This window comes from Paroedura picta, chromosome 5 (genome assembly GCF_049243985.1).
Source record: "Paroedura picta isolate Pp20150507F chromosome 5, Ppicta_v3.0, whole genome shotgun sequence".
NCBI classification, from domain to species: Eukaryota; Metazoa; Chordata; class Lepidosauria; order Squamata; family Gekkonidae; genus Paroedura; species Paroedura picta.
Genome location: NC_135373.1, coordinates 122,525,020 through 122,532,318, shown reverse-complemented (window position 1 = coordinate 122,532,318; position 7,299 = coordinate 122,525,020). Strand labels below are relative to the sequence as shown.

The 7,299-nt window shown below is 47.2% G+C and overlaps 1 pseudogene; it reads right to left on the bottom strand.

The window, feature by feature from the left end:
• Positions 1-2,943: 2,943 nt before the first annotated feature.
• On the bottom strand, positions 2,944-3,043 carry LOC143839198 (U6 spliceosomal RNA; annotated as a pseudogene).
• Between the last annotated feature and the right edge of the window lie 4,256 nt (positions 3,044-7,299).

Sequence of the window (7,299 nt, the reverse complement as noted above, 5' to 3'; positions counted from 1 at the left end):
GATTTACCAGCTTTCCGCGGGGCCTGCAAGACGGAGCTCTTCCGCCAGGTTTTTGGTTGAGGCCGGGGTCAGCGAATGAGTGCCAACATTCCCCCCCCCCCAGACCTAGCATCTCCTCCCCACCCTCCCTGCCGCTCTGATAGCAGGGGTGGGAATAATAAGTTCCGCCATGTTGGGATTGTTTTAAAGTCTTTTAATGGGTATTTTAATGGGGATAGGACTGCTGTGACCCGCCATGAGCCTACGGGGAGTGGCAGGATATAAATCCAACAATAACAATAACAATAACAATAACAATAACAATAACAATAACAATAACAATAACAATAACAATAACAATAATAAATACCTGCCCAACAGTGACCCCAATTTCTGTAACAGCGGGCTCGCTGTTATAATAACTTGCTAAGGGGTAAGCGGGCGGATAGTGGGCGTGATCATCAGGTGCAACAATTCCTTGGCACAGTAATCTTATTTCTTTTATTTATTTGGGGATTTCTATACCCCTCCCTCATGACTAGTCACCTCAGGGCCATTGACAGTGAAGTCTGTGACAGTATTCATACAACCAATATATATAAAGCATCAATGGAAGGCATATGAAAAACATTAAAAGTAATCGAAGAATAAAAGTGTTACCACTTAAAACCGCTAGCCCCATGGGCATGGGGGTGGGGAAAAGGGGAGAGTGAAGGGTGGAGAGGGGCTTGGATGAGATGTTTTCGCCTCAACCAGACGTTTGTTGGGTTACCAGATTAGTTTTATTTCTAGAAGATCTCCAGGTTCCACCCAGAGGGTTGAAGGGCTGACAGATAGTAGTCTAAAGAAGAAACAGCTTTAATCCATATCCATCCATATTAATATCTGTTCCACTTAATATTTCTGGTAAGGCCTTGGAGGAGGAGCTGGGCTCATGCTTTGTGTCACTCAGTGCTTAACACCCACTCAGGGTGGCTGTTCCACCCCTGAGTGCTTCCTCCTCCAACTGGCTTGCCTGTCTGTCCAGTGGCTAGCCAATCGCCTTCTGTCCCCCATTCCTGACCACCCCCTCCTCCTTCCACTTCCCTCTGAGGCTCGGAGGCTGCAGATCCCTGCTGGGTGAGAGCTGCCCCTGCTGGTGAGTTCCCTAACAGCTTCCTGCAGCCTTTCAAGGTCCTGTGGGGAGGGGGAGGCCGTCTGCAGAGTTCTTCCCACCCCCACCCAACCCCACCCCCAATCTAATGCCTGTTTTATTTCTGAATGCAACGAGCTTGGCTCCTAGTATCACATATGACGAGACATATAGACTCTGCTACTATAACTCAGCCATCCCCCTGCAAATTTTGTTTCCAAGTTATTTTCTGAGTTAAATTGATTTAAATACTGCATTTGTGTCAGAGACTATAGATCAAACACTTTCAACTGGGTTTTGTGAAACTCTAGGGTTTCTTGACAGAGGGGTCCCAGGTGGGTGTATCCACAGCTCTGCTTCCCAACTATATTCTGCACGATGGCACCACTTCTGGGGTTTCTCAAAGCCTGTAGAACAGGGGTAGTCAAACTGCGGCCCTCCAGATGTCCATGGACTACAATTCCCATGAGCCCCCTGCCAGCGAGTGCTGGCAGGGGGCTCATGGGAATTGTAGTCCATGGACATCTGGAGTGCCGCAGTTTGACTACCCCTGCTGTAGAACGTTTCAGGGGTTTCTCAATGGTTAGAAAGTTCAGAAAGGCTCTTATAGAGAAGCTGCCCCTTGTGGAATCATGCAAGCCATCTTCTGGATTTCCTCATTATAAATTTGGCAGTCTTCAAGCAGCGGCTGGACAGATCCTTATCCTGGATGCTTTTAGGCTGATTCTGCACTGAGCAGGGGGTGGGACTAGATGGCCTGTATGGCCCCTTCCAACTCTATGGTTCTATGATTCTATAATTAAGTCACCTTTTGGCGCTATGTATTAAACTAGATTAAAGATATTTGTTCCTTAGAATCATAGAATCATAGAGTTGGAAGGGGCCATACAGGCCATCTAGTCCAACCCCCTGCTCAACGCAGGATCAGCCCAAATCCTTGAACTACCACAGAGATCGTCCTTCTGTTTCTTTCAACTCTCTGTTTGTTGCAATGATTGACAGGTCACTTTCTCCGTTCCCTCAACCTGTAAGGTGGCAACCCATTTGTCTTATCCCTCCTGAACACAAGAACATAAAAATAAGCCATAGAATCATAGAGTTGGAAGGGACCTCATGGGTCATCTAGTCCAACCCCCTGCACTATGCTGGATCCATGCTGGATCACGCCAGTGGCCCATCCAGTCCAACAAGGTAGCCAAAACCTAGTTACCACCTGGAGGTACCCAAGTGGGGCCAGCCCCTCCTGCTGTTTTCCCCTCCCCCCAAAGTTCCAAGAAAATAGAGCGTCACTGTCCTGAACAGAGATATTAGGATAATATTTATGAGCTAGCAGGCTGGCCTTTCCCAGACTTTAGAGGGAGAAACCTCACCCCCCACGTTTCAAAGTTGGTTTTAGTCTTGCTCCGGGCCTAAGTCACCAGCTCGATCCTCCCACTGCCTAAATTGGGTTGAGCGTCCAAAGTGTAGCAACGCCGAGGATTACACCTTGTGTAGGCGGAACCAAGCACTGGCCCGGTGCCCATGCTTTAATCTGCCCTACAGCAGGTAGGTGGGGAGTGGGCAGGGATTGAGGGGGTGGGGTTTGGACAGGCTGGCTCCACCCTTCGGCAAAAACAAATAGAAAGTGATTGACGGATGGCTTAGGCTGCCAAAGGAGAAAGAACCATGGGAACCGGAGAGCAAGAAAATCTGGAAGGGAATTCCGGATCTGATAAGACGCGGCACTCTATTGCCCCCTGCTTCTAGGGCGGATTATGAACCTTTGGGCCTTGCTATGCTATTTCCATTCAGATCCATTCCAACTGGACTAAAATTGACATGGATTGCCATGTGACAATCAAGGAGATCTATTTGTGTGTCGTCCTTGGTCAGGGGCCATGCTAATCTTCTCTGTATCTTTCCAGTTATAGCACATGCGCTGCCAAAGTGAGCAGGCTGCACTGACGAAGCTCAGGAGCGTGTCCAGAGGAGGGCAACATGGTGAGGGGTTTGGAGACCAAGACGTATGAAGAAAGGTTGGGGGAGCTTGGTCTGTTTAGCCTGGAGAGGAGACGACTGAGAGGGGATCTGATAACCATCTTCAAGTATTTGAAAGGCTGCCATATGGAGGATAGAGCAGAGTTGTTCTCTCTTGCCCCGGAGGGACGGACCAGAACCAAATGGGATGAAATTAGTGCAAAATAAATTCTGTCTAAACATCCGGAAGAAGTTCCTGACAGCTAGAGCGGTTCCTCAGTGGAACAAGCTTCCTCGGGAGGTGGTGGGTTCTCCATCTTTGGAGATTTTTAAACAGAGGCTGGAGAGCCATCTGACGGAGAGGCTGATTCTGTGAAGGTTCAAGGGGGCGGCAGGTGACAGTGGGTGAGCAAGAGGGTTGTGAGTGTCCTGCATAGTGCTGGGGGTTGGACTAGATGACCCAGGAGGTCCCTCCCAACTCTATTAATCTGTCATTCGAGATGCACCCCCTTCTGGAAGTCACTGATTCAGTAATTTCAGCAGCTGTCGCTGGATTCCTATGCAAAGCTCTTTGCCGTCGTCACTCTGGATAAGCCACTGCTTTGATTTCATTTTAGTCCTTTCTAATTAACATGCTGTTTTATTCTGTTCACTCTCACTCCTTTTACAGACTATGCCATTAAAGGTTTCGAAAAATAAAATAGAAGAGATCTATTTGCATCATTATAATGGCCCCTTCCAACTCTATGATTCTATGATTCTAATACCGGAAGATGACCTTTCGGTAGAGGGAATCTCAGGACTAAGCCCGGTAGAATAGCCATGTACCTCTGGCAGACCACTCTAGGGTGTAGTCTGCACGGGGCTTTTACACACTCCTAGATTGTCTATATCCCTGCAGTCTACACTGAATTTGGTTTTCATTTTGATGTTGGCCACTTTAAATTTTCCCTCTGCAACATGCATGATTGATTCATAGTGTCCCTACCTATCTCCCATGATATCGTGGAGCGGATATAAGCCTCGATATTTCAAAAAACGCCATGAGTAAATGTGCAGATTTTTCCGTTTTTCAAATTAACTCACTGCTCCATGCTATGGAGCAAAGCAGTCTTCCCTGATTGGCCAGAGCATCAGTTCAAAGACTTCCTGGTTTCCGGTTGCAAGGTTTCCCTTAAAGTGGCTGCGCTCCAGAAGCCATACCTTCTCTCAGCAGAGATTTGCCTCTTGGATTTATTCCCATCCTCTGCTGTCTCCAATCTTCTCCTTCCCCCACTTCAAGAAAAGAAAGAAAGAGACTTCTGCTGTGCTTGGCTCCCCTCCCCGTTCTGAGCTTTCCCAATCAAGTGCCGAACACTTTCTGTTTTAATTGGGGGGAGAGGAATAGAAGAAGACCGGAGTTCGAATCAATCTGAATTCAGCAGGATCCACAATGGAAAAAAACAAAGTGCAGAATCAGCCTAGGATCGCTCCCAGAGTCACCTTTCAGCATGTAGGAAAGAATATTTCAGACATATGGCCCGCTTCCTTGGGTACCATCTTTGAACAGTGTCATGCTGAATTCTAGCTTGTTTCTAAAAACGTGACCCCCATCCGTCATGATTCTAAGGTCAAGCGTGATTTCTGTTCTTTCTAATTGTTGTGATTTGAGTCCTACTGCCCTATGACACGTGTCTCCTATTGTTTGCCTTTCTTTGCCCTCTGCAATCTGCCTTCATTCTCGAAGGACAAAGGTGGGCAATAGATCATAAATTAATACGATACGTCTAGGACAGGGGTCCCTAACTTGACGCCAGTGGGCGCCATGATGGCCACCAATACCTTTTCCTGGTGTTTTTCACAAAGTAGGCGGGGCCAGGTGGGTCTTTCCTCCATTAGTGCTTCTGATTGGCTTCTAATTGGCCTGCTTTGGCAGGTGCTGTCTCTGCAGCACAAGGATCTTCACTGTGAGCCTGTAATCTTCAGTAGTCATTTTGTGGGTCTGATTCTGCCACCTGTGGCGGCCATTTTGTGTGTCCTGACTCCACTTGTGTCCGAATACCAAACAGGCCCACAGGATCAGAAAAGTTGGGAGCCCTTGATCTAAAAGCTGGGCGGGATTTGAACAGGACTACTTGTGAGCAGGAAGGCGGGACTCATGCTTGCATCTACCTTGTTTGTTTGTTTATTTATTTTTGGATTTGTTTTCTGATTGTCTGCAAATTGGGTTGGAACCTATCCTTATCTTATTACTCCTCTGAGTAAGATGTATTCGTCTCTTTGCTTATGAAAATATTTTAATTCCTCCTTTCCTTTTGGCTTGACTTTGAAGGCTTCTTCCAACCTAGTAGATGATTTAGAGCAGGGGTAGTCAACCTGTGGTCCTCCAGATGTCCATGGACTACAATTCCCATGAGCCCCTGCCAGCTAATGCTGGCAGGGGCTCATGGGAATTGTAGTCCATGGACATCTGGAGGGCCACAGGTTGACTACCACTGGTTTAGAGAAAGATTGGATCCATTCTCTCTCCTGTGAATGTGAGTGTGTATTTTGATATATCAAGAAATTGATCAAGCATATATATATTGTTTCCGCCAAATGTTTAGAGTTTTCCATACATTTTTATCTTGGGATGAGCACAAACTGGGAAAATGTGGTTCACTTTGTACGGACCAAGAACTGAACCAGGAGGTTTGTTTGTGAATCCTACAAACCCCACTTGGTGGTCCTACAGACCCCACTGAAGGAGACTGCAGTCCCTTTCAACAGGGTTTTGCAGAAAGCTGAACAATCAGCTGAGTGACAAGGAGACAGCTGTTTTGTGCAGTCCCTTTTAAACAGCCCCAAACAGCTGGGTGAGGAGAAATCCCTCCCTGCTGCAAAGCTTTTTTTGGGTGTCTGCAACAGACAATTTAAAGTTCAAGGAGAGGCTCTAGAAGATAGCTCCAAACAGCTGAACGGTGGGGAACAGCTTGTTCTCTGTTGCTGGCTGTTTTGAGCTGTCTCGTGCAGTCACTTTAAACAGCCCCAAAGAGCTGAGTGTTGAGGAATGCTTCCCTGCTACACAGCTGTTTTTTTGGCTGTCTTTACCAGTCCCTTTAAAGTTCAAAGAGATGCACAAGACAGCCCAGAAAAGCTGGATGGGGGTAGTGCCTCCCGGCCACTCGGCTATTTTTTTTTTTAGTTGCCTTCTGGAGTCTCTTTAAACTTTAAAGAGACTACAAAAGACAGCCTGAAGAGCTGAGTGGCAGGCAGCGCCTCCTGCCACTCATCTGTTTTTGTAGCTTTATTGTGGAACAGAAAGCAAGTGTCCCCCTAAACTCCTGCTTTCTACTTCGTGCAAAAACTGCCAGAAAATTTTGCAAAAGTTTGTGATCCTAGACCCATCACAAACATCTGTTCATGAACCACAAACAGAGCGAAACTCATGATGAATTTTTCTTTGTGGTTTGGTTTGTGCCCACATCTCTGTTTACCCCACTTTTCTACCAAGGAGCTCAGAACAATTCTCCTCTTTTTTGTTTTAACCTCACAACAACCCTGCAAGGTAGATATATCTGAGAGGGAATTACTGGCCGAAGTCCAGCCAATGGATTGCACGGGGGGCAGGGATTGGGACCCAGGTCAAGCTACGCCTAGTGGAATCCCTGAACTGCTACACCCACCCATCTCAAAATATGCTTCTGTTACTTGTTTGAACTGCAAGTGCTTGTGTACCATACAAAGGAGTCTACAGGCTAAATGGCAAAAAGGCCAAGGGAAAAAACAGTTAATAAAAATATAACTGAACCAAAGGGGGAAAGAACTAGGGACAGGGCTACCAGTGCCCGGGTAGGAGAATAACCGGAGATTTTGGGGGGTTTGAAGCAGAGCGGCACCTCAGCAAGGAATAATTCCCTAGACCAGAGTTAGTCAACCTGTGGTCCTCCAGATGTTCATGGACTACAATTCCCATGAGCCCCTGCCAGAAAATGCTGGCAGGAGCTCATGGGAATTGTAGTCCATGGACATCTGGAGGACCACAGGTTGACTACCCCTGCACTAGACTCTACTTTCAAAGCAGCCCTTAGCTGCAGGTGAAATGACCTCTGCTGCCTGGAGATGGGTTCGAATCCTAGGGCATCTCCAGCCACCACCTGGAGGTATACAACCCTAACTAGGGAACTTTCATTGCTCTGGCTTTCCATGAACTGTCTTGCCTCTGCTTGCAGGGTTAATATCCTGTGCCCCTTTCTCCCCGCAGCCTGTGCCCT